The sequence below is a fragment of the Panthera tigris genome, chromosome B4, assembly GCF_018350195.1.
Source record: "Panthera tigris isolate Pti1 chromosome B4, P.tigris_Pti1_mat1.1, whole genome shotgun sequence".
NCBI classification, from domain to species: domain Eukaryota; kingdom Metazoa; phylum Chordata; class Mammalia; order Carnivora; family Felidae; genus Panthera; species Panthera tigris.
In genome coordinates, this window is record NC_056666.1 from 35,375,001 (window position 1) to 35,398,373 (window position 23,373).

The following is a 23,373-nucleotide window of genomic DNA, read 5'->3' on the forward strand; positions in this document are numbered from 1 at the left end:
CTGAGCATGCAGATAAACACATATGACAGTCCCTAGAGATGATTTCTAAATATACCAGCCCCCGTTTCTACCAAAATGGATTCCTGGTTAGTGCCCTATGGGTACACACAGACTTCCAAACACCAGCCCTGGCCCTTCCACTCCCAAGAGAAACCTGGAACAGACCACAAACCAAGATTCTTGCATCCTGGTTCTTGCTATTCTAAATCTGAGTTTGGACAAGACCATTATGCTGACACCACTTCCAAAACAACACACATTCTTAACCCGAATTTTGCTCCTGCTAGGGGAGGTGTGAGTGGGCCCACAGGCTTGTCCTGCCAGCATACAGGCTGCTATTTAAGGTACCAAGAAAACTCTCAAAAGCCCAGCAATAAACTATACAAATTAGAAAAGAAACAAGATAATCATGGCAGGACTTTTTAAGACCAAGGGCTCAGAAAACAGGTTGCCTAGGTTCAAATTCCAGCTCCATCATTTATTATTTGTGTGACCTTAGGCACATTACTTAAGTTCTTTGAACCTGAGTTTTCTTTTCTGTAAAACTGGAATAATAGTAGTTCCTACCTCATAAATTGGAAGTAAGGATGAAATGAGATTGTGTGGTGCACGCAGCAAAGTACCCACTGGGAGCAATGAGCGAGGGTGGGTGGAGGGGGTCCACCTGCACCCACTGAGCACAAACACTCCCGGAAGAAGGTTCTGATAAATAACAGCTTACTACTCTTCAGAAGGACCTCCTTACCATCCCCTGCAGTCATCAAAGTCCCTGGTTGCAGAAACAATCCAAATGGCGGTCTGGGCTAGGGAAAGCGGGGTGAGAAAATGTTGGCTGTCATGACGCTAAACTGTTTATAACCAAAGGAATGCATTAAGACACTCCCGCTCAGAGAGCTGATTTATGTTAAGTAAATGGCCCCACATCCCTTGGATGTCTCCACTTGAGCCCTCTCTGCTGCCTGGCCATTTAAATGCACAGCTTGATCTGGGTCCCCACTTGGGTGTTGGCAGGTTGAAAGGCACTTCCAAAGCCAACAAGCTCTAGAAAGCCAAATATGGCCACGCTCAGACCACTCTAGGTGGACCACTGGGAGGCCCCTCAAGAGTGCCAGAAGATGGTGAGGGGTGACTCAGACAGCATCAGCTGACAACTTCAGGGTACAAATGACTATGGGCTATTTTCATTTCTAAACAAAACTTTCCATCCTATAAACCCCAAAGTATTTTACCGAAGCAGTGGGGTCTAGTTCATCAGGCTGCTGCTGACGGGACAACCTCTTAAGCAGGGAACAGACGCTATTTTGAGTCACTGCCCCAGCATACAGTCTCCTGCACCTTAGAAAATGTATCAACAATAATAAGCTGGGCAGAAATCTCCTGGAGACCCCAGAGGGGTCACAGAAATTTCATGGTACATGTGAAGGAAGCCAGGGATCAAGGCTAACCTCTCAACTGCTCGTGACTGCCTTTGGCAAGCCAGATCATCTCTGAGCACAGTTACCTCTGCTATGCACTAGAAACAAATCTGTCACAGGGATCAAGGGAGAATAAAATGAGATACTATGTATGAAATGCTTTGAAAAATATTTAGAAAGACAGTATAAAACTACAAAGTACTATCTAGTGACTCCTCCAGGAAAGTTAAATCGGAAATTAGAATCTCTCATATTTAATTCACCTTTCAAAAATTGTCTATGACTTAACAACCTACCTGAATAAAAAGTGAAAAAGTCTATAAAATGGACAAGACTTTTCTTTTTTTCTTCATTATAACCAAACACATTTTTTTTTTTTTTGCTGTTGCTGTTGAATTGGCTATTTGTTTGATAGAAGTAACTGGATCTGATGGCTATTTAAAATGTAACCTAAACATCTGTCCATCTCTACCAAGAATAGCCAAAATAGTAGGTGTGTTGCATGCCTTACCTCCATCCTAAGTCTGTGGCAGACATCACTAATCAATCACTACACTCTTTTCCCCAGTTTGGGCAATGGTTAGAATCATCTTCAGCAGGTGGCAGTCCAGGTAGCCATTACTAGTCTTGAATGAGCACAGAACCTGGAACCTGTTTGCCATCTTAGCTATATCCTTTACTAATTTAATCTGAAGCCATAAGCTCAGTAAAATCATCTATGAAATGATTTTAGTCTTACAAATTCCTCCTGACCTTAATTTTCTGAGTCTAGAATTCCTGAAAAAAAAGAGACAAAATCTTTCATTTCACAATTAGACAAAAGGCTGGACATGCTAATACTTTGGAGAAGATATAAAAATGATGTAACTTTATATAAACTGTTGATTCCAGTCTCCCTCTGAGCAGGGTCCTCATGGCCCTATTCCTTCTGGAGGAGCTCTTAACTGATTTTTGAAGGAACCATTCTCCTCACACCCTCAAGGGATGGTGTTGGCTTCAAGGGACAGCAGAGTTCACTCAAGACACACCCATGACTGCCAGGATGAACAAGGACAGTGCTTCATGACTCTGTTGAATATCTGAGCCCTTTTTCTGTGAGCATGTCTTGACAGAGGGAAGGAGAGGTAAAAGCAAAGAGCTCTGGATTCCTAAGAGTAATCTGAAAAAGCTCCACAGCAATGGAAGAGCACAGAAATGACAACCAGAGACAAACCTCCATGATACAGAGATAGCAAACAAGCCCCATAAAATCATTTTTCATACTATGTTTCATGCCTTCATACCAAAAGTTGCTCAACTTCCAGACTACGTTTTTGTTCTGTTTTGTTTTGGTTTTTGTTTTAATTTATCCCTGATGGGATTATGGTATCAGTCTATATACTAACGCTCTGTAAAAAAAAAAAACTGAGCAAGACTTCCAGAGTCTGAAGGATTCACTCACTTACCAAATAAGTATGGTTATAACAATGTACCATGTTGCTATCACTGAGAAATCCTAATGCAATTCAGCCAGTGGCTCCATTGTAAGCTCCAGGGGGCAGATGCCCATCTGTTTTATTCCTCAATATATTGAGCACTGTGTCTGTCTGGCTCTGCTAGATGCTTCATACATGGCTGTCAAAATTGGTTATGCTTGTCTATGCTCTCTGCTACGTGGCTATTATAGTGCCAAACTCAGAGCAAGCACTCACTTAACATTAACTGACTGATTGATGATTGATGATTGATAGTCCGATCTGTCTTTGGTTTCCTAAGTGAAAACAAGCAGAATGAGCCAGCCTGATATTACCTGGTATATACTTAATATACCTAACAGACACCTAATGTACAAAAATTTGTTTTAATGTATACCTAATATATACCTCTTATACTTCACAATGTTAAAAAGAAGAAATAATGGACATCCAGAAAGTTTAAAATACTCTAAATGAGTAAGTCTCAAAGGATAGACTGGAAATAATTAGGGGCCATAAATTGAATGTGATAGTTAAAGGAGGTAAACTATTAAATATCATCATGTCACATTGGTTTCTGACAGTTTTGCTTAAAAATATAGTTTTACTAAAGTACCAGTTCAAGGGAGAATGATTTAACAAACCAAGCAGAGGTATATTTATAATAACCCCTTCTTCATAAATGGGTCAAAATTTTCCAAGCATGTCCACATCCATGATTTCATTTGTCCTCACATCTTTGTGATGGAAGTAGAATTATTATTAGTGGTCTATAAAATACAGGTGCAAATTTCCAGTTCTGGCAATGAGGCAGGCCAAGCTTAAACCAAATTCATTGTTTTACTATGCAGAGAAATGCTGAACAATATGAGCTGACACAAAGAAAGGGAATTCCTCAGTCCCAGGGAGAAAGAGAGAACTTAAAGCTGAGTAACAAGCCGAAGCACTACAGCTGTGATGGCCCTGGAGGATGTGGAGCCAGAGCTGGGCTTTTAACATCTACATGGGAGGAGACATAGCTAAGGGACCCCACAAAGTCAAGAATGGGAACTGAGGCCTTGGCAAAAGCCAAGAACCTGGAAAAACTGTTCCCCAGTAAAAAACCCAGTCTAAAATCTCTGCCCACCATCCCAAGAAAGAGATAAGGAAATGTGAGTCACCAGATGCTGATTAGTACTTTTCCTATTGTCTCAGAATTCCAGCTGAAGCCCCAAACCTAAGAACAATCAATGAGAAGTATTCCTCAGACAACGAAGGTACTGGACAGACACCTTGCTGCAAAAGTAAGAGGTATCCAAACTGGTCCTTTCACCCTCCCTCCATCACCCCATCCAGCCCATATAAGCAGAGGACTAGAAACAGGAGTCCTAGAGATAATAAGGTAGGGGCTGTGGCAGAGTGTGCTTCTCCAACTCTCCCCCTCCCTCCCAAGCCAAGTGAGGTGAGTACCAAGGGGAGCATCTCTTGAGACTGGCGTGCCTGCGATAAAAAGAGACCAGCCTGCCACCTCCTAGCCTGATGCCTACTAAGGGACAGGACCCACATGCCCTCCCCAGGGAACCAGAACAGAGGACTATTGTGGGGAAAGTGCTGACCCATGTCTTTTAGAGTCTGGAGGGTGCACACAAAAACCAAAGGACATTGCCTGCTTCCTGCCTCAAGAATTCTAGAGAATTCTTGGAGAACTGGAGACAGGGTAAGAAGAAAGGGCAACAATGGGAAGCTGCCTGCAGTCCCAAATTTTAACTAAACACAGCAGCCTTTACTGGGCTGAGCTAATGGCACTGTAAGGTGGCTGGATTGAAGCCACTGTAAAATACTCCACCCAAGAGGGTTGCCTCAGCATAAAGAGGCTGTGAGATTCACAAGAAGTCTGGGAGATACCACATTACCCACATCAGGGAGCTCTGTGGTATAAAGGACCCCATGGGGACCATCAAAGAACCCACAAAAATGACCAAAGAGCCAGTATTGAGATGAGTACCATAGCACAGAACATGACAGTCAACCAATCTCTGGCAAGAAACAGCACCAAGGAGAGAGACTTTAGCCTTACTTCCTCTAAATTTTTCTCCTCTGTCCTAATCCTAGAAGTGCAGAAATAGGGGAGAAGTGGAAGAGCTAGAAGAAGGAAAAAAAAAAAAATAGATCACTACACTATTCTCCATACAAATCTGAAAGCCATGGGTAAGGCCTGAAATAGTCTATGGACTTTTTTAATATCTGTAACATGAGTCCTAACTATTGAAATGAGACTATTCTAGTAACTGGATATGAGTGGAAAGAAAAGATAAGCCTGAGAGAATGTGATAGAAAAGGCAAGGGAGATCCAACAGAGAGGGTCTGAATGCAGCAATGGTAGAAAAATTAAAATATTTCCTGTTTGGGGCACCTGGGTGGCTCAGTTGGTTAAGTGTCTGACTCTTGATTTCGGCTCAGGGTCATGATCTCACAGTTCACGAGATCAAGCCCTGTGTTGGGCTCTGTGCTAATGGCACAAAGTCTGCCTGGGATTCTCTCTCTCTCTCCTTCCCTCTCTCTCTGCCCCTCCCCCAATTTGCACACACTCTCTCTCACTCTTTCAAAATAAACTAAACTGAAATAAAATAAAATAAAATAATAAAATAAAATAAAATAGTTTCCTGTTTGTCTGAGTCAATTCATTTCATATACATGTTCCACTAATCTCTGACTGAAATTCTGGGCCTGAAATTTTTTTTTCTCATGATAATTAAAGCACCAGTGTGCTGTGGGCACTTTAAGTCAAGAAGCAAATATTAAAAACTGTTTCTGGACACTGAAACCACCAAGACTACCCACTGGAGGCTACTGCAAAACAGCACTATTGTAAGACCTCCACAACTCAAGGTGCTTAAAACCCCATGGGAAAAAAATTCACAAAGAAGATGGGTTCACACTCAAAATTTATATGCCACAGAAGGAAATGATCCACCACCAATGAAAGTCAGTGGATACAAGAATAACCATTCCCCAAGGGCTGAAGTAGATGAAACAATTTTAAATAGACTATACACACTTTATATGTATAAAGTATATATATGATTTATAGGATTTATATATTTTAAAATTATTAACAATCTAAAATATGGAATAGAAACCAAAAGGGAAAAAAATACACTATTAAAAATTTTTTGAGGAAGAACAAAATAGAACTTTTAGAAACAAAATAGCCATTAAAAATAAAAATGCATTTAAAGGCTAAACAGTAGTTTAGGAAGAAATGAAGCAAAAACTGGTGAATTGGAAGATAGAGCTGAAGAAATTATTCAGAATATAACAAAGAGGGATAATGGAATATAAGATATGAAAGAGCATTTAAGAGAAAATGTAAAATGAGAAAGATCAATATATATTTTAATAATAGAGTTCTAGAATAAAATAGACCAGGGGAGAGGCAATATTTAAAAATGACTGAGGATTTTACAGAACTGGAGAACAATATGAATCTGTAGATTGAAGCATCCCACCAAGTCTTAAGCAAGATTTTTTTAAATCCTGTATTAACTCAACAGTGTAAAACCACATAACACTAAAGTCAAAGAGTATCTTTTTAAGTCAGAATAGTGATTTAGGCTTATAGCAGACTTTTCATCTGCAACAATAGAGTCCAGAAGAAAATGGAATATCTTCAAATTGCTGGAGTAAAACTACTACCACAGAATTTTGTACCTGACATCATTCATGAGTGAAGACAAAAGAAAAAAAGACAATGTCAAACAAAGACTGAGGAAGTGTGAAATTTACCACTCTAGACCATTCCTGAAAGAACTATAAAATATGTGCTTCCATATTAAGGAAAGAAACCAAGAAGAAAGGAAAAGAATAAAAGATGAAATAAAGCTTCCTCACAAAAGCTTCCTTGGGAGCAGCTTTGAATTCTTCGTCACATCTACTGCATGTAAGATAAAGCATCCTCAATTCAAGAACCCCTCTCTAGGCCAGGGAAACACAGGACATTCCCATGCCTTTAAACCCCAAAGCCCAGGGCACCTGGGTGGCTCAGTTGGTTAAGTGTCCAACTTCAGCTCAGGTCATGATCTCACAGCCCATGAGTTCGAGCCCTGCATCCAGCTCTGTGCTGACATCTCAGAGGCTGGAGCCTGCTTTGGATTCTGTGTCTCCCTCTCCTTCTCTCTCTGCCCCTCCCCCACTCATGCTCTGTCTTTCTCTCTCTCCTTCAAAAAGAAATAAACATTAAAAAAAATTTTTTAAGCCCAAAGCCCTTTTCTCTGGTACTATTTCTGAAGTTCCAGAGCAAGGTTGTCTTATATTCTTCCTTTATCACCTAAGACATTCTCTTTTTTTAAATGTTTATTTATTTATTTATTTATTTATTTATTTATTTATTTATTTATTTAGAGAGGTAGCAGATGTAGATCCTCAGACATAGGGGAGTTAAATGATTCAACCAAAATTCCAAAGCAAGAGGTTGAGGTACATCTAAACACAGGTCTCCTTGCACCCAGGCATGCCTGAACCTTGTAACAACATGCTGTCTTTCAGAGGTTTCCAGCTAAGTCATGCTGTTCTTTCCTCCTCTCTGCCTCTTCTTTCTCACACACACACACACATACACATACCGCATGGAGATACTTGCCAAAGAAATTGAAAGCATTTTGTCCCCAAGTGCTAAAGGAACACTTCCCTAAGGTTTAGAATTGCTGTTCATTTACTTCTGGGCCTAAAACACAATAAAGATGACTTTTACTACCATTTTATCCTCTCTCCTTCAAATGGACCACAACCTATTTATAACCCCTCAGGAGGCACTGACATATGCCTGTCCCTGGGCTGAGTGTGCATAAATGTGACTGCCCAGTGTGCTCTCTGTGGATGTCTCAAAGAAGAGCTGTGCCTACCTCTTGGAGACACCAGGTCTATTCCATTTCTTCATCCAACTCAAGAACATTTTTAAGGCCATTTTCTTCTTTAGGATCTTCTTTTCCCCTTTATTCTATGATAGCTAAGTCAAACTCTAAGGAAATATCTAGAACCAGTTGTCTGGAAAGTACAACAGGAATTGAGGAAACCAGTTGCATTCAGACTCAGCCCATTCCCCAACTGATACCCTCAGAGGAAAGGGGTGCATTCTGCCCAAGTTTCCTTGGAGTGGAAAAAGGGAAAATCCCAAAGTCTTGCTGCCCAGATCCAGCAAGAGATCAAGGTGGGGTCAGTGCCACCTTGAGTTTCTCCAGAATAAAAGGCCAAACTCGGCAAAGAGGTTTCCCAAATAAAGCCAGACAAGGTGAAATGTGGCCACAGGACTGGTCATGCCAATTCCCAGAGGTTTCTGGGAAGGCAGACCGGCAACTAGTGCCACTTCACTACCTAAGAAAGGCAGAAAAATGTGCTTCCCAGTAAAGGCTTCACTCTTCTCTCTGGGGTTGTGCCACACAATGGTCAGGTCTAGTGGAAGAGGTGGGGGATGGGTTCAGGGAGCTAGAGGAAAAAGGCAGGACTTGCAGCCACTGGACTATCTGTGCATTTCACTGTGATGGTCAATGCAGAGAACATGAGTGGAAGTGCAGGGGCCTACCTTCCCCTACTCAAATCATTAGGCCTTTGCATCCACTGCCCCTCTCACTGCCTTTAGGCAAGGCTTTCCAGTCCACAGAGGCTGCCTGTCAGACTTCTTACTAGAGTCCCTGTACATGTGACAAGGACTGGGATAGAGCCCGGGGTGCCTCCTGGTCATTAACTCTTTCTTGGATGAAGTACCATCCAGAAGAGTATACTTCCATGGCATTCAAAGAGTGTTATTGTCCTTGGCACCAAAAACTACATCCTCTCATTAAACATTCAGATATCATATTTTTCTTTTTGCAGGAAACTACAGGTATTGCAAAGCTCCAATGGGATCCAGCCTGAGATTTTCCAGTGGTTTATAACATTTTTGTTATGGGAGGTTATGAGAGGGAGGGGATAAAGAAAAAATAATAAATTGTTCTTTTCTCAGGAATTTTATATACATACAGTTGTAATGATATGAAATCATAAAGCTTAACACTCCACGAAGGCTAACCAATTCTCCAAGGAACTAATATCATAGTGCCACCCCAAGCCAGCACTTCTCATCTGAATTGTCCAGAACACTCCTATCTACTGTTGAGCCATGACTGAGGCCAAAAGTGCAAACTCCTTGTCCACGATGCCTAAGACTACTTGTGACAACCTGATGTTTTATGTCCACCTCTATGCCAGTCCTGATGTCACCTGCTTCCTTCCGTCCTTGTCTTGAACATGACCTCAGGTCTCTGGAGCATGGGCTCTCTGCTTTGGTGTTAGTGCCCAGAAGGTTCTCAGGAAGCCAAATTTTAAGACTTCAGTAAAATTTGTCTCCATGCAGTTACCCTTCCACGCAAACACACACACACACACACACACACACACACACACACACACACACACACACCTTAGTCCACCACCTTATATCTACTCTTCTTACACTGCCATTATTCCTATCACCCAGGTTTGCCATCTTCTTCCTGTTCTTATGTTCCCCAAAGAAAGCCCACCTGCTCCTCTGTACATCCACTCAGAGCTCAAGTGGCCAACCAGCTATTCTGATGAATAATCCATGAGAACAAAGGCAGGCTGGAGGATTCAGACTCATGAATCCTACTAAAATTATGTGTCCTGAGACCTCCATTCCCACCAGCCACCTCAATTGTCCTAGGCAACCACCTCCATTCTCCCACATCAACTCTAGCTTAATTTATCTCTTTACAGAACTAGAGTCCTCTGCCCCCTTGACCTACTTAGTGCCTATCTCACTTTGGCAAACTCAGTTCTGGAAAAACTTTCCCTAGGAATGCTGATCACTGCTGGCCCCTAACTCATGCTTCCTGACCTCAACCAGGTTTCCTCTGACTTAGCAACACTTACTGATTATCTTTGGGATGTCCCATAGTATTTTCTACTGACCGTTGCCTCTTCCTGTGTCTTCAAACTCAGACTACACTACAACTGCCTTCATCTGTCTCAGGATCCAGCAATGTAGTCCCTGAGACCCATAATATCTCCTTTTTCAGCTCTCCCTCACAACTCTTTATGTTCTCATCCTCTGATTACTGTTAGTCTATTTCTGAAGACAGAATTGTACCTCCTTGGTTGGGGTTAAACCTCCCGTTCCTGTCCCTGACCCCACTGCCAACTGCCTTCTAGATCTGTTTCATCAACAGTCCCGCACTTCCATGTTGTCTCTCATGTGCCAACAAATCCATCTCTTCTCTTCTCCTTCACAGTCAAAACTCTAGAAAGAGTAGAAAGAGTGGTCCATTTATGCCTCCCATCACATCCACCATGCTTCCGCACCAGGCAGTCTGACTGAACCCACTTTCAAAGTCCACTGCTGATACCCAAATCATCAAATCTAGTAGAGTTCTCTCAGTTCCCATCTTCCCTACCCACTACTCCATTTAATACGGACAGCACTGGCCTTCTTGCCCTCCATGGCTCCACAGTAGCAAGGCTCTTCTTTTACTTCCCTGACCATTCTGGCTCTGTCTGCTCCATTTCTTCCCCTTCCTATCCTTTGAATGTAAGGACTCCATCTTCAGCCCCTTCATCATTTTCGTCTCTCTGTTCCCTCTCCCTAATAATTTCATCCATTTCCACAGTTTCAAACATCACCTCTAAATGAACTCTAAAATAAATAAATAAATAAATAAATAAATAAATAAACTCTAATTCTGCACATATGCTGAGTATCTTCCATTTACTCCCTAAATCCACCCTCTCCCCTTTCCATATAGACAACAGCAAAGAATTCCCTTGCCCTCTGGCTTTTGTTAAGAAAAGCCCTTCTTCCCTCTCATGCCTGGACTATGACCTCATAAACGTCCCCCCACCTGCAGTCTTAGCACCCCCACTTCATCTTTTACTCTGCTCCCTGCCTGGTCTTCTGGCAGAGCAGCTCTGACCATACCACTCCTCACTCAGTGGTCCTCCGCTGCCTACCAAATGGGATGCAAGCTCTTCAGCCTGACTCTCACTTCTGCCCATATATAACTTGTGCTCTAATCCAACCCAATTCACTATTCCTTTAAAATCCAATGCATATGCCTTTCAACATACCATTGACTATACAATTCTTCTTGTAGTGAATGTGCAACCCCTCTCTCTACCCCACTTGTGTTCACCCTTCAAGATCCAGCTGTCATCATCTTTGTATAAGCTTTCTCTACTTATTCCATCTAACTGTATTACCCTCCTTCTTTAAACCAGTAAGGCTTTCATCTTTACCTCCCTGTAACATCAAGCATAGTCTGTCTTTTATTATAGTTCTATCTGTGAATGTGAGTGTGTATCTTGCCTCCTACTAAACTACATACTCCCTAAAGGAAGGGATAATCAAGAGACTATAATCTTGAAGGTCTCCTTGAATCCAGAGATCTTATGAGCAAATTGCCTTACAGATAACAGATGCTCATAACTTTCTGTGAACAACCAACCATCCCAATTCGGGGAAGGGAAAAAACAACTTAAAATTATTTTCATCACAATTGGCATGAGATACCCCACATTCAGGGACACTTCACAGTCAACTTATCTTAGAAAAAGGCTTCTTATCTCCTGGTCTTTCAGACAGCTGGGCATAGGTCAAAATTTTTGCCTTTTAAATAACTGAAAAACAGAGCCATAAGATCCTATCCACTGCAGACCAAATATGAGATGTGAGTCACTGCAATCCCCTCAGATGTGGAGCTTGGAGCCCCAGAATGACCTGGGCACCCAGACAGGGTAGCAGAAGCTTTTTGACCTTGGAGAAACACTGTGCAATATTTTAGCTATGGACAATGGCCAGAACACACCTATAAGCAGGACCAGGGAGGGGATGTGAAGTCAGAGCCTACAAGGGAATAATTTACTAACAGTTGGATAAAATTAAGTGTATTGGTCTTCGAAGTGACCTGCATCTCTGTCTTAGCATACTGAGCTCTGCTAATCTAAGACACACATACACACACACACGCACGCACATGCGCACATTTATGACCAGGCTGAACCCACCAATCAAGATGCACAGGCTCATGGAAGTATGTGAAGTTGAGCAGGCATGAGGCTTTAAGATCTGTGCCTACATCAGAACATAGTGCCCTAACAGATAATACAGCCAGGCTACAAAAAGAGCACAAAACCAAGAATAAGGAGAAGTATATTCTAGTCTATCCTGTTACCAAAAAGCTATCCAACTTTAATAGGGTTCGTGTAAGGAATAAATGAAATAACATATATGCGACCCCCAAAGATAAACATAAGATAAGTCTAACATAAAATAGTCTCTCAAAAAAAAATAAACCTGACTAGTTTTTTTTTCCTTCCCTAACCAGGCAAGTTGTTCCAATTCTCTAAGCCCAGCTTTCCTTATCTGATAAACTAGGAATAATAACACTTGTCCCACTACTTCAATGGATTTTTTTTTTAATAACAGCTAAAATAGCAGACATGAAAAGGACTAAAGAGGTATTTTAGGTCAATCAAAATGTAAGATAATATTACTACTTTTAGGTAAGACAATTACCAAAAAAAGCCATCCCAAGATTGGAAAGAAGCTTCCTGATCTTTAACTGGGCCATTAATCACCAGCATGGACCTATCAAGTTTAAAAATTTTCCCTCTGCTATCCACTCCCTTCTCTCCCTCTCTTCCTGACTCTTTTCCCTGTTTCTTTTCCATCACACTTTTTTCCTCCCTTGCCTAGACTTCAGATGGTGTGAGGAGTAGACAAGAGATCTGGGACACGGCTTCCCCCCAAGCATCTCCAAAGCTGGGAAAGAGAGACCCTATCAACCCAGCCACACTGCCCTTCCAACAGTACAGAGGAACAGCAGCCACCTCAATCCTCATGATTGTCAGACTGGATACAGCTCTCTACAGACATGGGTGCCCCTGGACTACACAGATGGGCAGACAGAGAGACACAGACAGACAGACAGACAGACAGACAGACTAAATAGCTTTGTCTTGCCAAACACCCATTTCCTGTCCAGTTACAAATCCCAGTCAGCATGGAGGTAAACGCTGAACTGGATCTAGTGACGTTCATTATTTCTTGGAATGGAGGCAGCATCAGTCACTCCTCATCAAGACAGCTGTTAGATTGTTAAATTTCTGATATAGGCACTGGGACCCCAGAGAAAATACTACATTCTCATTACTGACACAGTGGAACTTCCTAATACTATATTTTTCCTCTGCAGGATTCAAACTTGGGGAGTCACACAAGGAAATGGGCTCTTCTAACTAAAAAGTCATAATTCAGAACCAGAAATTTCACTCCTGGTATATATCCAAGAGAATTAACAACGAAGACTCAAACAGACACTTGTATCCCAATGTTCATTGCAGCATTATTCACAATAGCCAGAGTGTATTCACAACCTAAGTGTCCATCAACTGATGAATGGATAAACAAAATACGATATATACTTACAATGGGATATTATTCAGCCTTGAAAAGGAATGGAGTTCTGACACCTGCTACAACATGGACTAAATCTTGAAAACACCATCAGTGAAATAAGCCAGACACAAAAGGCCAAACATTGTATGATTCTTCTTATATGAAATATCTACAACAGGCAAATTCATAGAGACAGAAAGTAAATCACAAGTCACCAGAGGCTGGGGAGAGGGTGGAGTGGGGAGTTACTGCTTAGTGGTAACAGAGTTTCTGTTTGGAACGAAGAAAAAGTTTTGGAAATAGACAGTGGTATAGTTGTACAACACTGTAAATTAATGCCACTGAATTTTAATATTTAAGATGGTTAAAATGGCAAATTTTTGTTACATATATTTTACCACAATAAAAAAAATTTAAAGGTCAGCATTCACATCTCCTTCAACTATCAATAGATGTGACTTGTACACTTAGCTTTACTGAGCCAGTTAAAAGAAATAAATCTTAAAACCATTCTTTCCATAAGTGAAAGAAAGTGCTTAATTTCAGCTGTAAATGATACGCAAGTCTCTAAATAATCTCATATGCTTCCTTTTAACTGAATCATTTATCATACAGATTGTCACGACATACCTAGATCTGAAATGCATGAGATGTGCTGCCAACAGCTAGACTACACAGAGGAGCTCCAATTGTAGAATTATTATTGCTGACAATAATGCATGAAAATCCATACAGGCAGATAGTAAACTCATGGTTTCCAGGGGCTGAAGGGAGGAGGAAAAGGAGAATGATTGCCAGTGGGGGGCATCTCTTTTTGGGGTGATGAAATGTGCAGGAATTAGACAGTGGTGATGGTTGCACAACTCTGTAAAACGACTAAAAACCACTAAGTTGTATATTTTAAAGGGTGAATTTTATGGCATCTGAATTATATCTCCACAAAGGTGTTATTTAAAAATAAATAGTTCATTCATTCATTCATTCATGAAGTCTCGAAAGCTCAGCTGCAAGGACGGTCCCCTGAACTCGTCAGAATCTTGTTTGAGGATGGAGACTGTCCATTTTCCAGGAGGGAATTGCTGAGAAGACATTCCAAGAATGGGTGGTGAAGTAAAGCCATGCCAAGAAGTGGTCATCTCAAAGCCAAGACTTACTAGTCTAGATCTACCATTAAGATCTACAGAGGGATCTGAAAAACCAAAGAGGGCCCAGTCAGAAACCATGGGCATAAATGAATAGCCAGAAAATGGGACCCTGAGGAGGGGCATGCAGAGTGACCACATAGCAGCCACCAAAGAAGAACAAGTGTTGGAGTGTCTGGGTGGCTCAGTCTGTTAAGTGTCCAACTCTTGACTTCAGCTCAAGTCATGATCTCGCAGTTCATGGGATTGAGCCCCACGTTGGGCTCTGTGCTGGCAGTGTGGAGCCTGATTGGGATCCTCTTTCTCAGCCCCTCTCCACTCACTCGCGCACATGTGTATGTGTGTGTATGTACACATACTCTCTCTTTTCTCTCTCTCAAAATAAATAAATAAATAAATAAATACTAAAAAAAAAAAAAGAAAGAAAGAAAGAAAGAACAAGTGTTCAATTGTTTATCCACTACACATGACCAGGAGAAGCTGGAGTTTCCACAGAGCAAATCCAAGCACGGTTCCATAAGGCTAGCCCAAGGTAGTTTTTTCCAAAATGGATGAATAGTGAGTTCTTCTTTCTCCTCTTCCCCACATAGAGAAATAATAGAAACAACAAATGCTTTGAAAGTCTAACAGACCTGAATTTAATTCTAACACCCCAATACTGTCTGGGTGATGCTGGCCACAATACACAAGATCTTTGGTCCTCAGTTTCCTCATCTGAAAAATATTAGCACCTGCCGCAAAGGACTGATATAAGGACAAAATTATAGTAAGCGCATGAAGCCCAAAGAACACTGCTGGAGACATACTAGGCATTCAATAAGTGGTAGTTATCACTCCTGCCCCATTCTAAAAATATAAAAAGGAAGAAGTTATACTTCAATATAACTTATTTTTTTTTAATAAAAATGAAAGCATGAAAGACTCTACAGACTGACCCGAGGCTGGGAGAGGGGGCCTAGTGAGGGGAGCAAGGTACAAACTTAAATGTGAATTTTCCAGCACCCTTTTTAATGATGAGATTTTTTTGCTTTAGGAAACTAAAGGCTAATCTCTCACTTAAGATGGAAAATTAAAGCCTTTTCCTATTGTGGTAAGTGTCTCAGTGCTGCATGGAACTATTCCCTCTCTTTATCTACAAACCTCTAGCACTTTTACTATTCATGAAAAATAGGGGTTTGTTGTTTTTTTTTTTCTAAAGCAAGTTTTACATCTGAAGCAAAGTTTTATTTTTCAGGCAGTCTGTCCTTCTATACTAAGGAGCTGTGTTTAGGTTTCGGCAATTCATGTCGGAAAGCAAGTGGATGTTCGTTTGCCCAGCTGGTGTCCTTCCTGCTCAGTGGCCCTATTTTCAGATATTTGTACCACCAAAGGACTTCTGACCAGTTTGGCTTTGGACCTTAGGCTGAAGGCAGAGAGCCTCACGCTGTGGGTGGGAGAGGACGGCAGCGTGTCAGGTGGACAGCTGCTGGGTGGGCATAAGGAAACCCTGCATCCCTGGGTCCTGACACTCTGGTTGGAAACAGCAGTTCAGACAGTCCCACAGTCCTGGGATTCTACTGGCCTCACACTGGTCAACAGATGTCAAGAAAACCAAAATACCAAGCCTATCATGACCAATTTTTCACTTCTTTGCTTATTCTGGTATCAGCCAGACCACCTCGGTCTCTTGCTTTTTGTTTTCCATTTCCATCTTTGAAATTTTGAATAATGTCAGTCATCCAATAACACCTACAAAGTAGTTTGAAACACTTTGAAAGTTGTTCCATGGCACTGCTTTTTCAAACCCTAGTGGTCTGCTTTCTGATAAGAATAATTGATACCTGCATGGTGATTTACACTCATTCTCCCATACGGAGCTTCACAGCTGCCCTGTAAAGTTGACTGGCTAAGGATTCTTATCTCCATTTTATAGATGAAAAATGTAAGGCTTGATTCCTCAGAACTCTCAAAAAAAGATCAAGTCAAAGAATGTGACCCCAGTCATTTTTCTAGCCATAGTCTTATTTATTTTATTTTTTACTTTTGCTAACTAACATCTTTGAAAGTTTTTTAGCCCAACATGGATTATTTTCGAAGGAAAAAACAATATAAATGACTGAACATGACACAATGGTTACAAAGTAAATAGAGCTTAATTGAGTAATCAAGTCAACATTTCTGCCCACAGGCTATATGGGGAAGAACATTCATTTACTGTCTGGGTTTTGGCTTGGTTCTCTAAAGGACAGGAGACAAGATTATTTTATTTTCTTTTTAGCTAGGTTCAAGCGGGCAATACCAAGTGTAGCCAAGTGTGTTAAAAGAAACCCCCCTCGGCAGACTGGCAGTGTGAATATTTCATGAAATTATCACAACACTATGTTCTGAAATGGTGGTTTCCCCCAGGGATCTCAAAGGCCACATCTCTAAGGGTGAGTCTAGCTTATGCCCCTGTCTTAAAGCTAGAGATCAAGTCAGCCTAAAAGGCCTTCCAGTTTTCGATTTATAAGAGAATCAAACAAGTCAGCCAACAAACGCTTCAAGGATGATGGGAATGTCAGAGGCAGGTCCTAGATGAATTCCTTTCCATGTGCTGATTTAAACCAGGGCTCCTTATTTAAACGTCTCCTGGGCAGAGCCCTGTCCTAGAAGACCAGCCCTGACAAAGAAGCAAGGAGAAGCCTTTGTTCTTCCAACTCAGGTAGAGTCCACGGCAGCTGGTCCTCTGGCCAGCCTGCAACTTAAATGTCCCCACGGTTTCTACCCTGCAGTGATGTGACTCCATGCACTGGCCAACAGCAAAGCCAGTCCACGAAGAACTGCCAACAGTTCGCCAAGGGAAGTCCTACAGAACAGCTCGCCTCTCATCACCCCACTCCCTCACAGGGGCTGAAATGAGCCTAGAGCGGGACAGAAAAGAAGTACACAAATAAAAACAGCTTGGAGCTATATCTGTTTGCAGACAGAACAGTGATCTGAATTTTGTTGGAGGTCCTTGTGGACATGTATGAACTTTTACTCTGCAGCCTGAGAAATTATTTTTAAACCTTTCCAATGATAGCTACCCCCACCCCACTCCAACTCTGTTTCCAAATCTAACATCTCAGAAGTGATTTTAAGTCAGTACAAAGGTGGGATTGGACAGAGGTAGAATAGGGAGAGGTTGAAAGGTTGATTAAGCAAAATTTTACCAGAAATACTAAGCAATACTTTCTTATCAGGTTTAACATATACCAAGTGTGGTCAAGAGAAAGCAGGAGGAAAAAGAGCCTGAAGACCTTGTTTTCTGTCACATCCCTGCCTGAATGACTGACTCTTTAGGAGCCTTTGTTTTCGTAACTAGAAACAGAGTTTGTCCTAAGGTTCCTTAAAATGCTTTGATCCTAGAAAGTAAATTCCCAGAGACATTACATTTATTCTACGTCTGTTTGACAAACCCTTCAAAGCTCATGAATCTAGAACCACCCCCTCCCCACCCTCTCTCTGTGTCTCTCTCACATACATACATACATACATACACACACACACACACACACACACACGCACACAGTGCAGCAAGAAGATGTTTTTAAGTGAACATGTTATGGACAGCAATGGTCTGGTGAGGTTTTGGGAAGGGGAGGAATTTTTGGCTTCTTGCCAGTTAATCCACCCTTTCCTCATTCTCTGGCTCTGAGCCAGATTTACTATTCCCTTCATTCACTTGGTCTCTGGGGAAGGGCCTATTTTCAACCTCTGTTTGATTCCCCAGCTCCAGGCCCAAACTGCTTTCCTTATGTCCCTTAAATCCCCACTTGATTTAATTCAGTTCCACAAGTTGTAACTGTGTTCCCCAAACTACCCCCCCACCCTGGACACATCCCGGTCATCTGGGCCTCTTCCTGCGTCCTTCTCCCAACAGCTGGCTTCCTGAAGCTCCCAGCCATTTCACAACTCTGCTCCTCTACAAGGCCCTCCTGGGCCCCCACCCACACAGGGCACAGACTACAACTGCAGCATGGCTCTCAGGGTCCCAAGCCTCCTAGGAACCCGAGACTCCGCTCCAGTTGCCTTCTTGCCACGAGCACCTGCCTCCAAGTGCTCCTACACCATGGAGGGAAAGAAGCAAGGTCTGTGGCAATGTTCTAGGTGTGCACCTCCTAGGGTCAGTAAAGCCTCATCTTGAATACAGAAGCACTCCATCTGGGAATTAAAATACATCGAAGACCTTTCCTGTAGTACCTGGGCTATTGGTTGAAACCATCACATTCGCTTCTTCAGCCCTCCATGCTGCTTTTCTGACCCGGGTTCAGTTAAAGTCTATGGACCTGGCTTTAGAACAGCACTGAAAATCATTCCATTTTCCCAGAGGGATCCTGTCACTTTTACTTGTTTTATACAGTATCTAACCTTGAGGTACATGTAAACAGGTGTTTACTAAATTATTTTAATAATGACAGCCATGGCATGGAGTGTTGTTTCATTATCAGAATGTTTAGCACTCATGTTGCTAAATATTCAGCACCTGATATTTTGCAAAACAATTCCCCATGCCTTTTTTTTTTTTTTAAATCAGTCTTCTGCTCTCCTCCACAGTGCCCAGCATTAACTGAGGCAACAGTGAGGATGGGATCTAAAAACAGACTAAATTAGTGCGATCATTTGCTAATTGGCTTTCCTCTTAAGTCTTCAGGTGTTTCCCAAACAATCTATCAGTTTTCTTTAGTCCATACTGGAAAATAAAATTGTCTCTTACTTTTGAATGCGGAGCACTGATTTTGGAGTCCCAGCAAGGAAAAGTGGGGATGACGCCAGCTGACCTGTTACTACCATGTAACAAATAGATGCCTCACCAGGCAGGAAGAATTACTGAAAAGGAAGAAAACGCTATGGTCCACTCATTCGTCCCTTCTTAACCTGATAGCAAGAGGTTCTCAGACCTCACAGAATTTGCCACAACTAAGAAGGCCAACTGAAGGGATAGAAAAGAAACAACCAGGAGTTGGAAAACATCACTGAAAATTAGAACAAATCTCAGTTACTGACTAACCTGGGTCTCGGGAGCTTTTCTGCCATTACCCAGCATGAGCCCAGCCAGACTCATAAACAGAAATCAGCTGTGAAGTGTACCCAGTTGTTTTGTGTTTTTTTTTCCCCTAATAAAGTTAGGAAAACGCCTTCTTGCCTTTGAGCTGACAAGCTCTGTAACCCTATAGGTTAGGGTTTCCAAATCCCAAATTTCTGGTCACCTCATATTCCACTGGGCTTGGGAAGTCCTGGCCCCTCTGGTTACTAAAACATCTATGGTAAATCAGGGAGAAAATTAATATACAGCCATAACAAGTTCAGCTAATCACCCAAAAGGCTCCCTCAAGGCTGAGTAGGATGCTGTTTTAGAGGTAAACAGAAGTCTGAGGTAAGAGTGTGCAAAAGTGGGAGAAATCCAAAGTGGGTTTTCTTTACCAGAGGGTGGCAAGGTCACTGAGGGCCTCAGTCACACTGGGGGGTCCTCTGGTGTGTGTGCTGGCACGGGAACACACACTGGTCTTTGGGGTTCTCTGCACTGGGGCAGGTATAGGCATAAGCAAAGAGTCACAGCACACAGGAAATTCTCTCCAAACTCTCCCAGTATCTTTCCTCACCAAACCCAGGGAGACTGCCCCTTTCCTGACTCCTAAGCCCTGGAGTGCCACCTACTGGGAGAGGCAGAAAGCACATCCACTTTAGGTCTTCTAGGTCTGCATTCATTCGTTCTCACCAGCATGCATTCATTCATGTATCAAGGGCCTGAATGAGTGGGGACCTGTGCCAGAAGTAAGGATACAAAGATCAGCAGGGCCTCAAAATCCCCATTCGGTATGCTTCAGTGTTAAGTCCAAAGTCTTATATACATAGATGAACCCACCTAGGACAATGTTCACTCAAAGAAAAAAATGCAGGAAGAGTTCAAGTCATCACCAAGACTCTGAGAGGCAGCTGCAGGGGCTAACAGCTCACCGTTTCATCTGCAAAGTACTATACCTGTAACATCTACTTGTAGAGAACAATTCTCCACTTAACATTTCTACCATATGAGGTAGAAATGTCCAAACAGTCTTAGGGGGCTGCATTACCAATATTCCTCTCCACAACTCACTGGGTCCCCAAAGTGCATTAAACTCTTGTGTAATCTGAAATCTTTTCCTTATTCAGTGTGTGTGTGTGTGTGCGCGCGCGCACGTGTGCATTTAAATACTCTTAGCATGTGCTCTATGGAAATAATGAATAATTGGTTCTTGTAATATAGTTTATTATGTAGTATTCTGATACACTGTAAAGTATCAGAGCAATACTAGGAATGATATTTTGAGCCTCAATAGCCCCTTTTCTCCAGTTTCCTCCATGCAGTACCCAGAGAAAGAGAAGCTAATGTCATGCTTTCTATAACCCACACAAGCTAAGGTGCAAGCAACATTGTCTATGACCATTTGTAAAGAGAGTTAACTGTGATCATTATTATTATTACTTTATTATGATGATTACTATTCTGCCGTATTGCTAAGTAGTTAAAAGAAAAGCACAGTATGTCTTCCCTCCCAGAACACATGTTTCTCCCCTCTGCCTTGTCTCCAGCAGATAAGGGACATTCTGATGTTTTATTTGCTAACTGGTTGACTATTAAGAAACTCATTTGCTAGCTGGAGCCTGCAATGGAAAATCAGCCCAGAAAAGTGGGAGGTTGGCGTGGGACCGAGTAGATAGGGCACCAGAGGTGAGGCAAGGCCCACATGAGCCACTCCCAGCCTGAAGCCCAGGGTCAAAAGTCAGTCCTTCAGTGAACCTTCAGGCTATCCCAATGCACTGGCCACTGGTCTCCATATCCCAACTCTCAATGCACACGCGCGCGCGCACACACACACACACACACAGCACTGAAAAGCTGGGGAGAAAGGGCCAGTGCATCCAGTGCCTTCAACTATGTCAGGAAGAGAAGAATGTAAAGCCCCACCACTGGCAACTTTTTCGGTTCTCCACTCTTTGGTTCGTCACCATCACTGATCTGAGGTAATTGTTTGGCTTCTCTACTCTCTTTCCTGAAACTCTAACCCCCAATTATGTTTCATCACCCCTTTGGTTATTAAACCACAGCAACCCCTTCCTTGTAGATATTCGTGCTTTTCCAGGTCTGCCCTTCCCTACCTCCATCACCCTCCATCTCGCCTCCCTGCAAAAAAACCCTGGGCAATGCCAAAGACCAGGGAAAGGGGGATGGGAAATGGAGGGGAGACAGGGATCCTGGTGCTCTTTCACCTGAGAACCGCATCCAGGAATGGAGGCAAAATTGCTCATGTGAATTATATAATCACTGCAGCTTCAAGGGAGAGAACTGGAATTCAGGTTGCCATAGTGTTTGTTGGCATGTTGCTGGAAAGGCAGAGCTCCCGGCCACGGCTCACTTGCTCCTGTCCCTCCATCTTTCTCATAAACCTTTCCAGGGTCAGTGCTCCTACTTTTAATGTCTGCTCCCTGCATATGGGGTGGGAGGAAGGATGCCAGGGAACAAAGGGGCAAAAGAAAGGAAAGGGGCCAAGAGGGGTTTATCCTGCACTAAGAGGGGACCTGGTAAACTAATATTATCGTTATGCGAATAATAATTCTTACCACAGTATACTGCCATCATTAGTGATAGTAAGGACAATACTATTGAGCTCTCCTCTTCAAGGCTGCTCACCGAGTTGAGAGCCTGGAGGGGAGACATCCATCCCCACACTTCACAAATATCACCCTTTCCTTTGTGTTTCTCACCCTCTCCCTCCTAATGCATCCACTGCTCCATCTGCTAGAAAGGGGACAGGAGAACAGGTGAGGGATAGGGTCATGGCATCGAGAAATCCAGGGACAGAAGCTGTCCTAATGACAAAGCCCTGGCTCACCCTAGAACCCATGGCCCTTGACAAAATTCTTTCTACCAAGAAGTCAAAATCCTCACGCTGCCACCCCAGCTGGAAAGCAAAGGGACAGCTGACCCTCAAATCGGTTTCAGGATGGACAGAGACCAGCCAGGTGGCTCTAAAGGACAGGGGCTCTGTCCCCAAATGGTGGAGATGGGGGCAGGAGGAGGCTGGAATAAAGAGACATGGAGACAACCGCTCCCGCCACACACACCAGGCTGGGGTCCTCAGAGAATCACTTAAAGTATACCCCAGGAAGTAACAGGACTAACAGCGACAGGTATTCAGGAGGAAGAAATTGAAAGGAAGATTGTAAACAGGGAGGCTTGGGAAACTGGGAGAGAAAAAGGAAAGACTACACCCAAAAGAGACAGAGAAAGCCATAGAGACAAGACAGAGATGAAGCTGGAGGCTGCCACACTCCAGCAAGACCAACCCTCCACACTCCATCATAACCTTAACCGCTGAGCAATGCCAAAACATAATAACTTGTTAATATGGGGATGGGGGTGAGGGAGAAAGTTTCCAAGAAGTGGGGAGTTACCTGAAAGCCTTTCCCCCTCACTGGGGGGAGCTGGTGACACTTGATGCCAAGGATGGAGATGCTGGCAAACACTGGGCAATAGTGTGCAGCCGCGTGAGCTTGGCACACCCTTTCATTATTTCCTTAAAACATGAAAAAGCAAAGCCCACACACCGCCCGAATTCTAACTGCTTACATCCTCAGGTGCTAGCCCACATGTGGGTGCGAATAAGAACACACGGGGCGTGGGTGCACTCGGGGTCAATGGCAGTAGAGAGGTGGGTGGGTGTGGGTGTAGGTGAGCCGGGGGGGAGAGAGGGAGAGAGGGAGAGAGGGAGAGAGGGAGAGAGGAAGAGAGGAGAAAGGGAGCCGGGCGAGAGGAAGGGAGACAGGAACGAGGGAGAGAGGCGCCGAGTCTCACATCTGCATCCCGGGCCCCCACCCGCCACCTGGAGCGCGCTGCCGGGGGGAAGGGGCGCCCGGCTGCGAGCGGGATGCCCGGCGGCGGCCGGGGGCGCGAGGCC

The 23,373-nt window shown here is 43.0% G+C and overlaps 1 protein-coding gene across 2 annotated transcripts in view; it reads right to left on the minus strand.

Moving 5' to 3' along the window:
* LOC122240267 (voltage-dependent L-type calcium channel subunit alpha-1C-like) overlaps positions 1-23,373 on the minus strand; it is a 181,758-nt gene that overhangs the window by 157,592 nt on the left and 793 nt on the right. The gene's annotated exons all lie outside the window — the stretch shown is intronic.